Source organism: Haemaphysalis longicornis, unplaced genomic scaffold, assembly GCF_048455015.1.
Source record: "Haemaphysalis longicornis isolate Haplotype H1 unplaced genomic scaffold, Haemaphysalis longicornis Haplotype H1 scaffold_10, whole genome shotgun sequence".
In the NCBI taxonomy this organism is placed as follows: Eukaryota; Metazoa; Arthropoda; class Arachnida; order Ixodida; family Ixodidae; genus Haemaphysalis; species Haemaphysalis longicornis.
In genome coordinates this window covers 13752029-13770141 of record NW_027526204.1, presented here as the reverse complement: position 1 = coordinate 13770141, position 18113 = coordinate 13752029, and the positions used below count along the sequence as shown (strand labels likewise).

At 47.5% G+C, this 18113-nt stretch overlaps 1 long non-coding RNA gene across 1 annotated transcript; it reads left to right on the top strand.

The window, feature by feature from the left end:
- Positions 1-1568: 1568 nt before the first annotated feature.
- LOC144158212 (uncharacterized) lies at positions 1569-7361 on the top strand. The gene is made up of 2 exons (XR_013319987.1): positions 1569-1894; positions 2387-7361. It is a non-coding gene; the product is annotated as an uncharacterized LOC144158212 (long non-coding RNA).
- The last annotated feature ends 10752 nt before the right edge of the window (positions 7362-18113 follow it).

Here is an 18113-nt window from a genome sequence, read left to right as displayed (position 1 = left end):
CAACGGGAACTCGTGAAAGGAAATTCCTTTGCCGGAACGGCTGCTCGATTTGCAAAACGCAGGAGATCGCGATCTTTTGAGGTGGAGGGCCGAGTTGTGTAAATCCGACACGGTGGAGGGCCGCACGGCAAATCGGGGAGGAGGCGGGGGGGGGGGGGGGGCTTTGCAGGCAAAGAGAAAAAAATCAGCGAATTGACAATACTATACTTGACAATAATCTGGCTAAATGTGAAGATGAGGAGCGCTCAATTCTCTGCTGCTATCTCCCGCCTATCACCCGGGCCATTTGAAGTCAAAACTGACGCGTCGGCCTTCAGATAAGAATTAAGAACAGGGGGAGGGGCGTACGGTTCTGACAACCGAGCCGCATGCGGCCCGATCGAGGGCCGCGGGTGGCCGACCCCTGGCATAATTACGGAACGCAGCAGTGTACCATAAGCGCGATGACGTGCTGCGATTTTAAAAAATCATTGTAAAAAAAAAAGTGGTGTAAAGGTGTTGTAAAAAAGGTGAAATAACGACCACGACCACGCACAATTCATTTCGAGCAGTGCATACGCGTGTTGCAATTGCAATTTGCCCGGCGCGAAAGCGAGAGACACGGCCCGAGCCCGACAAATTTATAATATAATATGACCCTGGTCTCGCCCGAGCTTGACAGAATGTTATAAAGTAAGCCTGCGCTAACCTGTCATTTTTTAAATATCAGCCCTAGTCGGAATTCATGAGCTCAAAAAAAAATTTGCGGCCTTCAACCTAGAAAGGTATACACTGCAAGTATATTGGATTTAAATTTTTATTAAACTTGGACTGAGCTTTGTGCAACCAAAATTCCTTGACTTAGAGTATGTATTTTCAAGAATCTCGGCAAATGTGCTGCACTTGCGACGCACACCGGGGATCGATCATTAAAAGGATTTTGAGAAAGGGGGATAATCTTCTTTATTTACACATTTATTGAACAGATATTTCAGCTTCCGTTGATCCATTGAATTCGTTTTCACAGAAAAACTCTCCTTTAATATGCTTTTGTGGAGAAAAAGTTGTCCAAAGCTCTTTATAGTTCTTCAGAGCTGGACGTCTTGCTTGCATTATGTAGCCCGCCGCGCTGAAGTTCCGTTCGATTTTGTTTTCATTCGCTTTTCTATGTGTTCACTTAACCTAAAGGGTAAATGAGCAAACTTTTTATTATCAACAATTTAAAATTTGCGGCACGCGACTGCCGGGCCTCAGGCACTGCGGCCGGCGCGCGCCGGCGCACGCCAAAACGTCCAGAAAAAACAAATTTGTTCAAGCTCGAGCCCGGCCCGAGCCCGACAAAATGCGTGCTACAACGTCCGAACCCGGCATGCGGTCAGAGCCGGGCTCGGGCTTTCGGCAGTCCCAGTCCCGCGCAGTTTCCTAGCACAATTCCTATGCAAGTCAATGCGACCGTGCCACGACTTGAGGATCAAACGCAGCGCCATGGCTTGCAGTGGCGCTCCAGCGAACTAAAACGAACAAGACAAGCAAAAACAAATTGCGCGCGCTGGGGAGCGACGGCGTGAGCAGGTCGTACAAAATATAGCCGGTCGTGCTGATCACTACCGGCAACTAGCGTCTGTGCTTCTTTGCTGGTGGCAGTGATTTTAGTTCGTCACCAGATGAGTACTCCTGTGAAGGAATGTTTAGTAGCATACATTCAAAATGCGCCTCGAGTCAGTTTTCCCCTCATGGCGGCATTTGTTGTAGCCGACACCGTGAGGCAGAAGCGACTAGTGGCTCGTAGACATAAGCCTATGCGGCAGATACTCAGAGGACGACGTAAAAGCAGTGAGTACTTCACGTTGGTCCAAGAAATGAGGGTTGGTGAAGGCCGGGACTTCTTCGAGTACTTCCGGATGTCGGTTGAAAGGTAATTATTTTTTTTATTTGCACTTTCTTTGCATCCGTTTTTGTGACACGTGCGCGCAATGTTTAGCGGGGAAGCCGCGCGTTCTGCTAACCTTTATGAAATTAAAGGGGGTAGGGACAAACAACTGGCTTGACTTCGCGATATTGCATTCAACAAGTCTGCCCGAGTAATGCCTACTTTTGCAACGGGGTCATCATACAGATGGTCGTGTTTCATTTATCCGTCTACTATTTCTGTTCGGGCCATGACCGTGTAAGCATCTTCGTATGTGTAAACGCCGGTACAAGGGGACCTGCATGCATAGTGTGCCATTGCCCCCTAGGACAACAAATGCTTGGTGGGAAACAAAAACTCGTCTTCTTTCATAGCAGTGTAAGTCGGAAAAAAGTGGCTGCCCTGTTCTACCCCGTACATTGCTGAACCGACAAACTTCTATCCACGTCCATTGCCGTTCCCGTTTTACACCTGCATTCTGCTGTTGCCACCGTGCAGGTTTGACCGTCTCCTTGCTTTGGTGAGCCCACTGATCCGGCCAAAAAGGGTGACAAGAGTCACTGTGTCAGCCGGAGAGAAGCTCGCCTTAACGTTGAAGTAAGTTTGAGCTGTTAAATTTGAGTATGCAGTTTGCTTTTAAAGTACAGCCGGCTAATTTTGCAGTAATATCACAGGAGAGTTGACCGGCGTCTGGGTCAGTGCTTTATCACAGTGTAAAGCGGCAAACGAGCGAGAGTGCATCGCCTGCACAGAGCGGTCCCGCCAGTGCAAACGTTGTCTGCTCGGCTGTTCCCGCAAGCACAACACAGCCCCTTTCCACAAGTTGTCAGCCGCCTATCTTGATTGCCGGAGCGGTGACAGTAGTTTTGTGTGCTCCTTGTTCACAGCAAGGCAGCTGATAACCAGCGGAAAGGGGCTGTGTCGTGCTTGCAGGAATAGCCTAGCAGATGACTTTTGCACTGGCGGGATCGCTCTGTGCATGCGATGTACTCTCGCACGTTTGCCGCTTTCTACCGTAGTAAGGCACTGACCCACACGCTGGTCGACGCTCCCGTGATATTACGGCAAAATTGGCTGGCTGTACATGTTTTGACCGAATTATAGCTAAGAGCAGTGCTTGGGTTTACAAGTCTTGTCTTTTGTCCTCCTGAACTTCACACTATAGTTCATACCACAAGCTAGATGCAGCACTGTGGAGGCTACATTGTTGTCAACCGCCCACCCCCTCAGGGCGCCGGGGCCTTGCTGTGCCAGAAGGGAGAAAGGAATGCCCTTTCAGGACCCCCTTCATGACGAGTCAGGCGCCCTCAGTGGGCGCACTATTGATAACAATGTAGCCTCCACAGTGCTGCAGCTAGCTCATGGTATGAACTGTAGTATAACAGCATGATATGAAATACCAGACGGAAAAAATGTGTACATTTTCGGGTTACTGGAGTGTGTTTCGTGCGGTTGGTACTTAGAAATACGAACTGTGCATGCACAACACACTTCATATGCAGCATCATGTGTTGCAACGTAGAAATCTGGTCTCAGCGCATGCGTTGGTCTTCCACAGACAAGAGTATCACATGCCATTCAATCAGGCTCAGGTTCATTAAAGGAGCCATGAAGACAAAATACGAGTTTGTGTTATTCGAAAGATTTCGTGTTTTGTAGTGCCCCCAGCACTTGTTCGAATGCAAACGCTGCTTTATTCACTGAGAAATTAATCAATTTATGTTAAAATCTTAATTTTCCCGCTAAATCGTGTGTTTTCGTAGCTGCTATGACATCACAGACCGCTCTGCAGCCTAGAGTCCCTTGATTCCCGCGTCCGCTGTACAGAGTAGAGACACGTACACGCTGGGGCCGCCATTCTCGATCGCTCGCTCGCCGGCGAAGCAAGTCGTACCAAAATCGCGCTAGAATTATCGCCGCAACACGATTAACTGCCGAAGTTTGAATCAACTGATCTGTTTCGCGTTGCTGGGTCGCGTGGGAAACGAAACAAACAACGCGCAGAGCACGTTGACCCAATCGCAGCGGCACGAGACCGTTCAAAGGGTGTCTCCACCCTGGACGGCAGAATTGGTATCGCGGTTTGTTTTACGTTACGTTGCGCGTTTGTTTACGTTAATGAACCTAGATGGCGCCACCATACCGTGATGTGTCGTTTTCTGCCTTTTTTTCTGTTCTGGGAGAAAATCTTTTCGTGAAACATACTGCTCGCTCGACAGATATGTTCACGTAAGACACCGTCGCGTCAATCAACCGGCCAGTGTCGTCTGAGACAACCCCAAAGCCTCGCAGTCCTGTGCAGCTAAACAAGAATAGTGCGCGCAGTACCAACAACAGTAGTACGCAGCGGTACTTCTATGTTTACATGTGCTTTCGTAACTTACACTTACCACCATTCTTACGGCTTTAAAAAGAATGCGCCGTAAATTTAAGGCTAATAGCTTGTTCGGCAGGCTGATACTCTGCCTAATTTTTGTTTGTTTTTGCCGCCCTTCTCCAATCACAGAGCTGTCTCGTGTGACATCATAGGTTCTGTTGCAGGAAATAAGCTAGTGGGTCGCATGGCCATTCCCTTTTTAAATGCAGAGCATTTCTTTAACTCACAATGTCACCCGTTCCCGTTCTTGTAGGCGTCCGCAGCCAGGCCACTACACTATAAAAAAAATAAGTTACCGGCGCCCGGTTTCGATCCCATGACCCTGCGGGCGGAACACAAGGTACATGGTACTCTACCCACTGCGCCACAAAACCGACACAGAATCCAATGCTACGAACGCGCCTTATATCCTTGACTCATTCAAACTACGTCGTCAGCGGCGTGCGTTGGCGACTCAGCGGCGTGGTGTACACGTGATACCACCAACCCCCCAAACACTAAACGTTAACGCATACACCCACCCCCTATGCAACGCATTTACTCGAGTCCCCCTCGCGGGGAGATGGGCGCATACCCACTTAGGGGGATTGGCCAAGAAGAGCTATGGTACAAAAGAAAATGATGGGTAGGAATGTAAAGCGGGCATTGGCGCGGGCTCACTCCAGCTGTGCATTTACAAGTGTCCCTTGCCAGGGGCATGCGACGTTTTTTTCCTAATTATGTGGCTTATTTGAGTGAACTTCACGTTAAAAGTTGTGTCAGTATGATTCTAACGAGACAATCTTTTGAATGAACCAAACTTGTGTTTTCTCTTCATGGCTCCTTTAAGGACATGCTGTATATATAAGTTCAACACCATTTCAACACTACTGCACAGATGAGCAATAGGAAGGTTGTCTACTTTCTCTGGGGGCTCAACTAATTTCAGCTCGCAGGTAATGCAACATGTGTAACATTGTGCTTTAGATTATTCATATTTTCTCGTGTAAACCTGCACACGCATTCCGAACAGGATTTTGTTTGCACCTTGGTTTATTCAAGCTATAATGCCATCATATTGTAAATTTCATGTACTTATGCAGAAACCATTAGCAATGGCGTGTGATGTCTAGATATTCCCTATTTCAGGTTCCTGGCCCACGGATCATCAAAGCAGATAATTGCTAAATCGTACCGGGTCTCCTCGACGTTGGCGGGCCGTTACGTTTTGCAGACTTGCAAAGCTTTGCATAAGGTTCTAGAGCCATTGTACTTGCCAGAAATGACTACTGCCCGATGGAGAGAAATAGGGACTGATTTTGAAAACCTCTGGCAATTTCCTAATTGCATTGGGGCAATCGACGGCAAACATGTGCACATAGAGGCCCCAGCAAACTCTGGAGGCCTGTTCCGCACTTACAAAGGCCGGTTTGCGTCACTACTTCTCGCGGTGTGCGATGCCAGATATAGATTTATTCTAGTCGATGTAGGCGAGGCGGGATCCCGAGGAGATGCAGGTTGTTTCAACGAATGCAAATTCGGGATTAAATTTAGAAACGGCCCATTGCACATACCGGGCCTAAAAAAGTTACCGGGAAGTCCTTGGGAAGCACCTCATGTTGTGGTCGGCGATGAAGCCTTCCCTCTCCGAGAGAACCTAATGCGCCCATACCCAGGCAAGCAACTGAACGCTGAAAGACGCATCTTTAACTACAGACTTTCTCGAGCCAGGAGAATTATTGAAAACTCCTTTGGCATCCTAGCAAACAGGTGGAGGATTCTACGCCAAGAAATGAAAGGTAAATTAGAGCTACTTGATGAAGTGATATGGTCCACTGTGCTTCTGCACAATTATCTCAGAACTCTTGATATTGAAAATCAGCCCCAGTTCATGTATTGCACTTCAGATGATGTGGACACTTTGCTTGTAGATGGTAGTATTGTGCCAGGTAGATGGAGACGAGAACAAGAAGCTGGTGACAACTTTTTGAGTGTTCCTCGTTTGGCAAGCAATAATTACTCTTCATCTGCAAAGGCAGTGAGGGAAACGTTCACACGCTACTTCCAAACGAGACACGGCAGGGTAGCATGGCAGGACAGGGTGCTGGCTCCAGACCTCTGATAGTGTGTGTGCCAGTTCCCCGGTGCTGTGATTTTGCCCCAAGCGCCCTGCCCGTTCTTGTGGTCGGCCGTTCTTCCGACACGGCCCCCTTCGGGTCCCTGCCGGGTTTCCGGATGGCCGCACCTGTGCTTGTTGTGCCGTGGATGGGGCGCCGGGCAGCACCGCATAACTCCGTTCTCTCCGGGCAAGTCTGCTGGCTTTAGGAATTCAAGCGACGGCCAGTGTGCAGTGACAGCTCAGCGCTGAGACGCGATAGGTGCTGATCATTTGCACTCTGGGACCCTGCTCCTTGAATGCCTAATGGTGATTTTGCCCCAAGCGCCCTGCCTGTTCTTGTGGTCGGCCGTTCTTCCGACACGGCCCCCTTCGGGTCCCTGCCGGGTTTCCGGCTGGCCGCACCTGTGCTTGTTGTGCCGTGGATGGGGCGCCGGGCAGCGCCACTTGTACATATCAAGCTTGTCGCTTTGTGCTTGATTTTCATTGTGCCGTGGCGAGTGCCGTGAAACTGCGTTGTTTTTGTGTGCGTGTGTGTGCCTTTGTGTCTGCTTGCTTGTTTGTTTGTTTTTCAGGTACAAATGCTGACCTGCAGGTGGTGCTGGTGCCTCAAGATTTATATCCTTGACCAACCTGGCATGTGGGTGGGCAAGGGATGTGATGAAAGAGTGGAATCTTCTTGTGCGTGCAACGGCTGGGAAACCAGACCAATCAGTTGTACTCTCGGCAGAACCTGCCTGCTAGAGAGAGAGCGCGGTCCCCAGTTGGCGGATAGGGGTCCTCTGCTGGCTGGCACTCACGTGTACCAGCAGTAGTTGTGGTGCTTGCACCTCGCGGACCAACAGGCATATCTTTTCAGGACATCATCAGGGCTGTACAGTCACCGAGCTTCGTTCGCACTTCCGAGGACCATCATGAAGAACTTCTCCACGCATCTCCTGGACACTGAAGCTGCCGAACTTGTGTAGTTTATACGTTAAATAAATGCATTTGTTGTGTCACCTTCCTTGCCTTTCTGTTGTATGCATGCTGCCAGCAGCCTAACCTGCAATCGGCTGTTTTGGAGTGTCAAAGAACTCTACGGCGCCGACACGTCTGTACGAAAAGCGTGCTCAGCATGTGCGAGGCTTTCAACGTGACTTTCATTGTTTCTGTTAGCGATAGTAGTTTATCACACCACTACCTGTAAGAAATGCAGGTGAAACGCTCGTCGTTCATAGCACCTTAAAAAGGGTCACCAAGATGGTTCGTCGCTCTTGTACGGCAGGACTGCAGGTTAAAAAAAGATTCATTCGGTGGGGTAGTTGTTTGAAATGAAGTCATTTGCAAATTGCCGGTTGCGTTTGAAGCGATTTTTTATTTTTTTAACATTCTAATTTGGCTGTGTGGTTTTTTTTTTTTTTTTTTTTTTCCTGCCATGAGCCTAGCAAGACATGGATGCCTTGCAGGCAAGCCAGTACGGGGTTGAAACTTTTGCAGTTGTTGTGCGGCGGGAAAGCTGCGCGAGACCCTTGCGGGTTTCATCTTGTGCCCCGGTTGTCTTGGTGTATCTCGCAGCAGCATGTACAGTGCAAGTGTTGCACAAATTTCAAAGTGCACGTTATTTGTGCTCCTGTCCACTTCTGAATCTGTCATCTGCAGTCCTCTGATTCAACTTGAAATTTTCTGCTAGTTCCACTTGGGGTGTGATAGACTTGTAACAAGACCACTGGTAACAAAATTGTTTTATAGGTCTAAGTCAGTGTTCTTGTTTTTGTAAGTGTGAGAAGAGGTGATGGTAAAAAAATGGGATCTGGTTCGAACGTTCTTGTTTGGCATTTCTGAAAGCTAACCCAGCTCTTAATTCCTCAATCTCGGTCTCCATCGTTTGCAGGCATTTTGAATGGTGGTAATCGCCATCATTAAGCAGCAAATGGACAAACTTTGCTGGCTTCACAAAAGGAGCAAAACAAAAGACCTGTCAAAACAAGATTCGCTCCTCGCCTCTCACTACCCTGCGAACAGACTTGCCAGGAAAACACAAAACCAAATAAGAAGGCTCCTGCAGCACCTCTTCGCTTCCTTTGCAGACTACGTCAGCCCGGCCAGCATGAAAACTAAAAAGGCAACGCAAGCTGAACAATGTCGTTGAGCTGTTAGGCTGTTTTCGTGAGGTGCCCGAGATTGACGACGTTGCTTATATCCGATACTTATCTACATGTATTCATAATGGAGGACCTCTAGGTTTGAACTGTTATTGGTTCAAAGGTAAACTAACATCCCTGACAGAAGTTTTTGTTCCCTTGAGGCTAGTCACTACTATCAAACATATGCCCAAGTTTAGGAAATAAGTTGACTAAGAAGCAAAAAGGCCTTTTTGATGTAAATACAGAAAGGCAATAAAAAGAGAAAAGGACACACACACTTTAATCACACCTTTCCTAATATGTTAACAAGCAACCAGAGACAGTTTTCGAAGATTGCGAATAAAAAACCTGACCTCGAATTAACACTGAAAACACTGGATTTGGCAACCCATAGCGATGACTGCTGCTGTTGACCCCTGCCTTTGCATTGACATTCTTGGGTTACATGTACAACTTGCATTGTTTGACTTCAGTAATGTAAACCAAGGCAAAAAGTATGAAACATGTTTGAAAAAAGTACACATTTTTATTTTCGATCATTCACAAATGTACGAGGGCAATCTCACCGAGACATGAAAATAAATTACTGGTGATCAGCAAACCAAACAAGTGCACCCACAACTGCAAAATACCCAAGTTTTCTTCAAATTCCACCTAAGAAACAAGCGTTTTTGCAGCATTGTGGCAGAGACCTTGCTTTCACTAACTGAGAGTGCTAAAGGGTCTTTCCACCTACTCAGACATTACCACCTGCGATACAGCTTCTGCATTACAAAAAGGAAAAAAAAGACCGCCTCAAGGCCCTGACTCCAACCGGCTTTTTATCCAACCCTGCCCTCGCTCCCAAGATCAGCCGAAATTTTCATAAACAAATATTTTGCAAATGCTAGCCTTACCCCCGAGACATACCGTAAATGGTACACACCGTCTCTACCGCCTCGATGCCCCTTCTGCGCCTCCCCCACGCCTGCCAATCTCCAGCACCTAATTTGGCACTGTCCTAAGTTCGGGCGGTACAGAACCTTCAGGCCTCCTCCAAATACAACCTCCGTTTACATCGACCCTCGAACACTGGAACCCTCCATGCTCCAAGAGTGGTCTAGCACGAGCAGTTTAAAGTCGTGAGCCTGCCCTCCTCACCCGACGCGGCCTATCCAGCCTTCTCAAGGAGTCCACCTGTTTCGGGTCGCACTGTACGCATTTGAGATGTCCCAAGTTACAAACCCCCCACCTTATACTCCCCCTTCCCCCACTTGACGTAGAGTCTCCCTCCCACAATAAAGGCTACCTCCTCCTCCTTGAAACAAGAAGGCTGTTTCCATTCACGGGCATGCAAAACAAACATTCAAGCTCTGAATTTGAGTTCCTTTGCGTCATGAGCAAATAGGTTTTTCTTGCATGTAGCAGCTATGGCATACAGTTCCAATTGGAAGTTCACACACTTCCTTGTCTGCATGCATGCACGTGTATGAAGCTTTTTTACAGCGCAGCCGTTAACCCTATGTGGTGGGGAGAGCACGATACAGCTCACTCAATAAGTTTGTAGATGAAATACAATCATTTTTCGTGTCATGACAAATAAAAGTAAATGTAAACCTTCTTAATTTCATCCAATGATAATTGTTATCGTGCTTGCTGACACAACAGATTGGTTAAATGACTGAATTGCTATAGCTGATGAATATCTTCAAGCAAAGTGTGCTACATCCCAAACAGTGGTGGCAGTACACTGGAAGGCAGACTCTAGTATCAATTTAGTCTCTTTGTATCCTAGACTACGGCACAGTAGCCCCCTAGTTGGCTACTGCAGGCTGCAAGCTACTCTGTTACGGAATGGAGCTAGGTGGCATTGTAGTATTTCATAGTGATGTTTTTCGTAGAATATCCAGTATAGCTGGTTCATTACAACCAAAGCAGCACAAAAACCTTGCCTTCAAGCGTGTGCATCAGGCAACGGGACAAACACTGGAGTGGGATGTGTCCCGCATGAACTGCGTCATTTCGTTACTCAATTTCTGTACACCAATGTGCAGTAATACAGGCTTCAGTACAATATGTGGGGAATTAGTTATGGCTTAACAATGTGCAACAATTGGCATGCATCCAGTGTTTTTTATTTTCTACATGACAGATGTGGACTCTCATTTATACATGTATGATGAGCTCATTATGGGTATGAGACAGTTGCTGTAGAAGGAAATGCGAATATTTGGGGGAGCAGCAGAGTTACAGCTGTTTATAGCCTATGTATTCATATGTCACTCGAACAGCAAGTGTCGGACATGTCTTGCTGTTGCTCTTTGGTGTTGTTAATAATCTTGTGCAATGTTTAACCTTGTGCTTAATGGGGCATTCCCTGGAAATAAAATCACGGTTGTCCATTTTGCAGATGCCATGCTTATATTAACTGTTTCTTGAGAGTTGTGCAATCATATTAAGGCTGTGTACATGAGGCAAGTGTAATGGAAGTTGGTTTGGAATTCACTTGGTAGCCTCTCAGCTCCATGGAAGAAAGACGGCATACTTTGTGGCAAGTTCATGCATGTTAATGTTGGCAAATTTGAGACAAAAACAAAAGGTACGGAGGAGGAGGAGGAGACATGCAAGATCGAATGAGTGAGTGCCTTAGGAGCTCTGGAATGCAGTTTCCACTGGCACTGTCTGAGCTGTCAAATGCCAGTGTCAACGAGATATTTCCAACTGAAAAATGTCTCTAGCAGTTTAACAAAAGCCGAAATTTATTTCCATGAATGGGTGTTCTATTCATTTATTGCAAATCAATTCAACACACACACACTGTCTTGGGTGGCATGGCTAAAGTCAAAAGAAAATATCGCTGACAGGGCCATTTCACCTGTAACAATCAGGGAAGCAGCGAGATCACAAGAAACAACAGAAATGTTGCTGCACAGTCTATAGAGCGAAGAAAAAGAGAAAGAGTGAGAAAAAAACAAACGACTGGAGAGATGTTTTGTAAAAAATGACAGCTTATATACCTAATCCTTTTTTAAACTGTGAAAGAAAGCGAGGTTTGTTGGTGTAAAAGTAAAGTCTGGAAACAAGGTGATGAGTTTTATTTTTTAGTTGCTGCTCGTCCTGTCAATTGTTCCATTTTACTCGTGCATGACTGTGCCACAGAGCTGAATGTAGAGTGATCCCCACTCCGGAAGGGAAAAAGCTACATAGTGGATACCATGTAAAATGGCCGTGAGGGTGTGCACTACGGCATGCATGCATTGTGTAGGAAGCTGCCGACTTTATGGCCGCAAAACAGCAGCAACACAAGCGATGCCAGAGGGTGAAAAAAGACTTTAGACATGCTCCAGTAGCACTGCAATCCGCTTGATAAAGGTGAACATTGTCTGGTGATATTTTACTAGGTGGGTGAACAATTTGTAAAAATTTTTCTAAGGGTGCGAAAAGGGACAGCCTTAAATATTACCACATTAAACTTGGAGAACAAAAACTACGCTGGCATATTTTACATGCAAGCACCAAATTGGTGAAACTTAATGGTGCAATTATTTAGTGGTTAAGCCCCTACTTCCCCTCCCTCTCCTTTTTTTTAAAACTTACTACTTGAGCCATGTTTCGTGCGTGTTCCCCACTGAAGAAACTTTAGGTAAATTCAGCATCTGTTCCATCTTAACAGTGTTACTTTGGCAAAAGCATGCTTGCCAAGAACAGCAAAAATTGTTTACTCATGCATACTGTTAACACACAGAAAGTGGGCTGTGGGAGTGCGCACTTGTTTAAGACTGCATGTTCTCAACAATGAGTTGACCGAGCCAGAATGGCACATTGTATCACCCGTTTTTATACATTTCAATTAGCCTTTTTTTTTTCTACTACGTGTCCAATTTACAAGGTGATATAAAACCTGGGACATCACCAACGCAACACCTATATTTACAGACTTAGACAACTCTGCACCGCTGCTTCCACAAGTCCTGCAGAGTGCAACCTATTAGGCAATAATCCTAGCCACAGCAATTACTGGCTAGGATTCTTGCCTAGCCCCTGCACTCAATGACATGTTGGTGGCTCATTTTGACCGGAAGTGGGACTAGGCAACCTTGGTGTTGTGCGCGTTTTCAGGTTTGTAAATGACTGCCATCTTCTTTTCAAGTCGTCAGCTGGCCCATCGGACAAACACTGCTAGACGGGTTCTGGCAGTTTTCGAAGGGGCGCTTGACTGCCTCACACTAACCGTGGAGCTGCCACTTGAACGTGGCCCGAGGTTCCTTGACCTGGAGCTGACATTGTTGGAGAACCATGTTTGCTGGGTGTACTAGAGCACCGCACGGGCCCGTTGTCTCAAGCCGAGGCCCAGCCCAAGCCCGGACATTCATTTTTGAGCCTAGGGAGGGCCTGCGTGTGTGTGACGAGGCCCGGTCTTAGACGCCGAAGAAAATTTGTTTATTATACATTTGGTCCAGTGTCTTCGTAGCGGGAAATCAGACAAAGCATCTAGTCCTTACAAGCACGTCCTGAATTGAAACGCAAAAAATAAGGGTTTCAAAGTGCACGTAGTTTAGCTTACACCGTCTGCAGTTCACGCCACATGGGCGTAATAATAGCTCGTATCCTTACACGAGAGACGCCATAACCTTTGATGACTAGACTCTTAGCAACTTCACGTGATTGTGTCGGTCACAAGTTGGCATTGCTGAAATTTCTTGCTCCCCATTTGAATTCCCGAGCGTTGAAATATTTTCCCTGCAGCAGTTGTTCAGCGGTGGCACTTCTCTAGCACGTGCGAGTTTGATTTTCAGCCCTGCAGCCGCATTCAGATTGGTTCAACATCTAAAACACGCGTACACAGACATAGGTGCACAGCTCCAGGGTGTCTTAATTAATAACTTCACCACTAGAACAATCCTTGTAACCGTATCTTTCGTATGTTATACACCAAATTATAAAATCTTGATGCAGTGCATGAAATGTCATTAATAATTACAGCGTAGTGACTATCTGACCTAGCAAAACACGTTTTTAAAACAATGTGTACAAGTAACATTAAGACGCGTGTAGAAGTGAACTCGGAATATTCATTTTTATGCTCTTTTCTCTACTTCACGTCGAAACTAGCAACGGCCGGGGGTTGAATTCGGCCCGAGTCCGGCCCATAACGTCAAGCCCAAGCCAGGCCTGGGCCCTCCGGCAATTGACTTCGCCAGCCGGGTCGGGTCCGGGCTTTCGGGCGGGCCCAGGGCCACGCAGTGCTCTAGGGTGTACTCTCCTTACTCCAGGAAAGCCTTGCTTCCATTCGCCTCTGGTCACTCAAGTTGGTCAAGTAGGGCATAGCGGTTGCTGCCTCAAAGGGGCCCTAAATAGGTTTCCGAAGGTCGCCATTTCAATTGCGCAATCGCTAGAGTACCCCTTCACGACAACGTATACCAAATATTACACCTCTGCGTAAAGCAGGGGCCGCACAAACACGCAAAACAGATTCCACTTTCTCTCCTGGCTTACCAACCGTACCTTGCCGCCACACTTGCACGCTGTGACGTAGTTTTGTCTGCACTGACGTGCCGCTACGATGCACGAGACATTGCCCAGTACGGCGCCGCGAACGCGAACCACAGCGACAGCACTCACCGCGCAACCGGAATCTCGTGGGCGGAGCATGCGCGTCGAGTGCTAAAAAAAAAAGCGCGCGCAGGGCTTAGCACAGCCAACGACTACACGTGCATCAAGGAGGGTGATGGATTGCCCTGTTTCTCTCGGTGGTCTTGCGCCGGGTCGATGACGTCATGGCTTCCACAGTGCTTTGGAGGAGCTACTAGAGGAGGAGAGCCCCAGGCCTTATGGGTGGCCCCTTTTAACGAGTGATAACTCGGCTAATATTTAACGCATTTAAACAATTTTTGCGGGATGACGTTTCTTGGACAGTACTCCAGTGACTGCACACGCAAAATCGTAACATTCGGCACCCTATTTAGGGCCCCTTTAAGAAACGCCCTCGTCAGGTCCTGCCAGCATCAAATACAGGTCAGTTTTGTCTTGCAGGTCGGGAAACTGTTCCAGGCAGGCTTCCCTGCATTCATGCTATGCGGCTTGGCGGGAAAGCTTTTAAGTGAGCAGCACTCCCAACAAACTCGCAGCTATGTGCCGATAGTGAACCGCTGTGGACCTAGGCCGCCTGTCTGCACCAAGAAGCATGCCAGTGCGTTTGTGGAGTGTACAAAAAACGTAGTGTATGAAATTGCCTTTAAGTACGCCCGTGTATACGTAGGACAGACCTCAACGACCTCATTGCTGCCTCAAAAACCGGTTGCGGGAGCATGCGGCAACGCTGAAGACAGGAACAGGAAACAATTTGATGCTTCACCGTAAGACGGAATGCAAGCCTAGGGGCTGCGTGACAGCGTTCGAAGGACCCGAGTGCTACAGTTGTACCACAAAAAAGAACGGGAAATATCTGAGGCCCACGTCATAAATTATGTGTGGGACCGGTGTGTCAGCAAGCCTTCAGTTGATCTTTCGAGTGAAGTGAATTATCTGGATGATTAGTAAGGAGGGTGCTGCTGCTGTAATCGCTTCACACGTGGTGCAAACTAGTATTACTTGGTGTTTTTCGTGCCTTCACAATAGCTGTCAGAGTGAATAAAGCTCAGTTATTAGTGCACCTCTTTCCTGTCAGTTTTCTTTCCTCCACTGTGCCTGGCGCTTGATCTGTTCCCATGATTAGCGGGCTCTGCTCAACGCAGGTCACTTCCCATGTGACAATCGTGCTTTAAAACAGGGGTCTCAAATACACGGTTCGCAGACCTTTCGATTGCAACCTGGCCTGTGTGCATTTACCCTGCTCACATAGCCAAGGATGCAGACGACCAGAGACTGCTCAAAAACGCATGGAGGCCATGCAGGCAGGCTGCTAAACTGAGGTGCCATTAAGTCGGGTGCGCAATGTTTACAGGCAACTGCAACTTGTGAATTGGACACTCTACAGTGCGTACAGGGCTGGGCGAGCACAGGGTATTTTCATAACTTTGATTGTTTACCCCGCCATTCTTACTGCTGTAAAATGAATATGCCTTACATTTAAGCGCAAATGGCTCCTTCAGCAAGCTTATAAGCTTTGTCTAACTTGCATTTGCTTTTGCTGGCCTCAGCCAATCACACAGCTGGACACACATGACATCATAGGTCCTGTTGTGGGAACTGAGGTAGTGGGTCGCATGGCCACCCCCTTTCTCCCTGATTATATCGCTTATTTGACTGAGGTGCGCATTAAAAGCGGTGTCAGTATGATAATGTGACAATCTTTCGAATGAACTAAACTTGTGTTTTGTCTTCATGGCCTCTAAGTATAAACTGAAGGACAGCACTGAACAACTTGATCAAATAAACCAAGAACTGAAAGGCTAATCAAAATGATTTTATAAGGGCTCAACACAGCCAAAGCTACACAACACGTTCAAAAGCCTGTTAGTATAACTGGCACTATCGAGACCAAAATTTTGGACTGAGATGAATGCAGTCGCGCTAAGTGGGATAATTACATTGAATACAACTGGGCCTTCGCATCAAAACAAAACAACCTTGACCCAATACAAACAGGATGGCCAGGCATGACTGAAACGATTACTGACCACTTCACAATGAGCATGCTTTCACGTGTGACTTTTCACTCCACCCTAAGCATGCTACCAGCAAAACCTATGTCACCCAATACCGAAATAACAAATTGCATCATCAGGCAACATTAAGCAACGTTCACATTATTAATCCAATTCTTTCAAGCTGCCCAGTTTCCTATACTCTACGAGACGGCAATCCAATCAGCAGGTTTTGAGCTTATTGCATATAATGGCCTCCAGAGGAAACTGCCGACAAGCATGCACAATGTGCAACAACCTATTGTGCACTCAAGCCAGACACATCTCGTGACTTCACCTCAAACAATCCAGCAAGGTCCCCCAAGCCCCGTTACAAAATGTCAAGTGTAGTCCCTTTTTGCTCGAACATATGACTCGGGGAAAATGCACAATGCCACTTGCCAATGGCGCAAAAGCTTTGCAACCCAGACGAAAACAACCATTGCAGGTACACATGGTCGTGTACAAAGAATTGAACAAACCAAATTCAATTGGTTCCAAATGGTTCAGAGGTGTTTTGGACAGGGCCCATTGGTCTTCCAATGTTTTTTTTGCTGGGAAATGTCTCGCAAAAGCACTGCCTTTAGTGTAAAACCACCGCAGGTTACCCGTAATGAAGCTCTAACCAATTTTCATTACAAGGAAAAATTTCATTGTTACCGCCACCACAGCAAAGAGAACAACTATACAAGGTGAAGCCCATTAATGACGACACCAATCACACTGAGAACACACCTGCGCCCGCGCACAAAACACGACAGCACGGTAGTGACAGAAGAAACAGATTGGGGGGGCAAAAAAAAAAAATGCTGTTTGCTGCCACCTGCTACAATCTCTGTGGAGCTCTAGATTACAGCCATAAATTGTTGCCGTAGACGCGGTGAAGAATAGTCACGGCAGCACTTGTCTCTGCAAGAAACACGGCACATCACGATGATTCCTTGCTCGCAACACGATAAACGATGGTCGAAAGGTTTCCAGATGGGCCGCGCACGAACCCGCCTGTACAACGCATCGGCAGGAGACCGTGGTCGTAGTTGCAGCGGCACCGAGAACTCGCACTGTATAAACCACGACACGACGCAATGATTCTTTGCTTGCTTCATTATCAATCGCGATCGGAACGTTTAGACATGGGTCGCGCACAAAATCACCAGTACAACGCATCGGCGGGGACCCTGGCTGTAGCTGTAGCGGCACCGAGAACTCGCACGGACGTCCGCAGCTGGTCCGCTTGCTGGTTTATAACTCCTTGATCCATTGTGGGCGCTAACGCGCACGAGTGACGGTATCGATTTCTTCAAACACATTCACGCACACACAAAAACGACGATAAACCAGCCATCACCGCAACAGGGGGTGTATGCTATCTGCCTTGATGTTGCGGCACTCTGGATCTCAAACTAGGCGCCGTGCATGTATCCTGCCGTCAGCACAAAGAAATGCTTCGCGAATTTATAACTCGATCAAAATAGCCGCGAAATAGCCGCACCGTAATACAATCTGCCGAAACTAGGCCTCGCGATTTTCCCTTGCGATCGCCTCGCCTCGCTTCGCTTGGGCAACCGCCATGTTGTTGGGGCTGAAACTTGTTGATAGCCCTGATTGGCCAGTAGGAAATCGGTAGGAACCAATCAGGGCGTCGGATGATGGCTGGTGAAACGCGTCATCATCGCGGTCCGGCGAAAAGTTGAAGTTGGCCAACTTGTGGCGGAGAGCGATTTTCGGCCGGAACGCGCGCGTTCCGGCCGCCGGAACGCGTTTTGGACGGACCGGAACGCAGGCGACGGAGGTACCGTTTAGAGGCCTGACCGGAACGCAGGCGACGGAGGTACCGTTTAGAGGCTTTGGCGTGATCATTCTCTCTCTCTCTCTCTCTCTCACTGGAAATCGGCGTTTTTGTTGTCCGGTACAGAAAGTGGCCGTTGCTGTAAAGAGAGGCGCGGGCCCGAGTCTAAATAGTATCATCGTCGTCGCATGACAGGCGAACTTGACGGAACGAGAGTAGGACAGGTGTAATTCT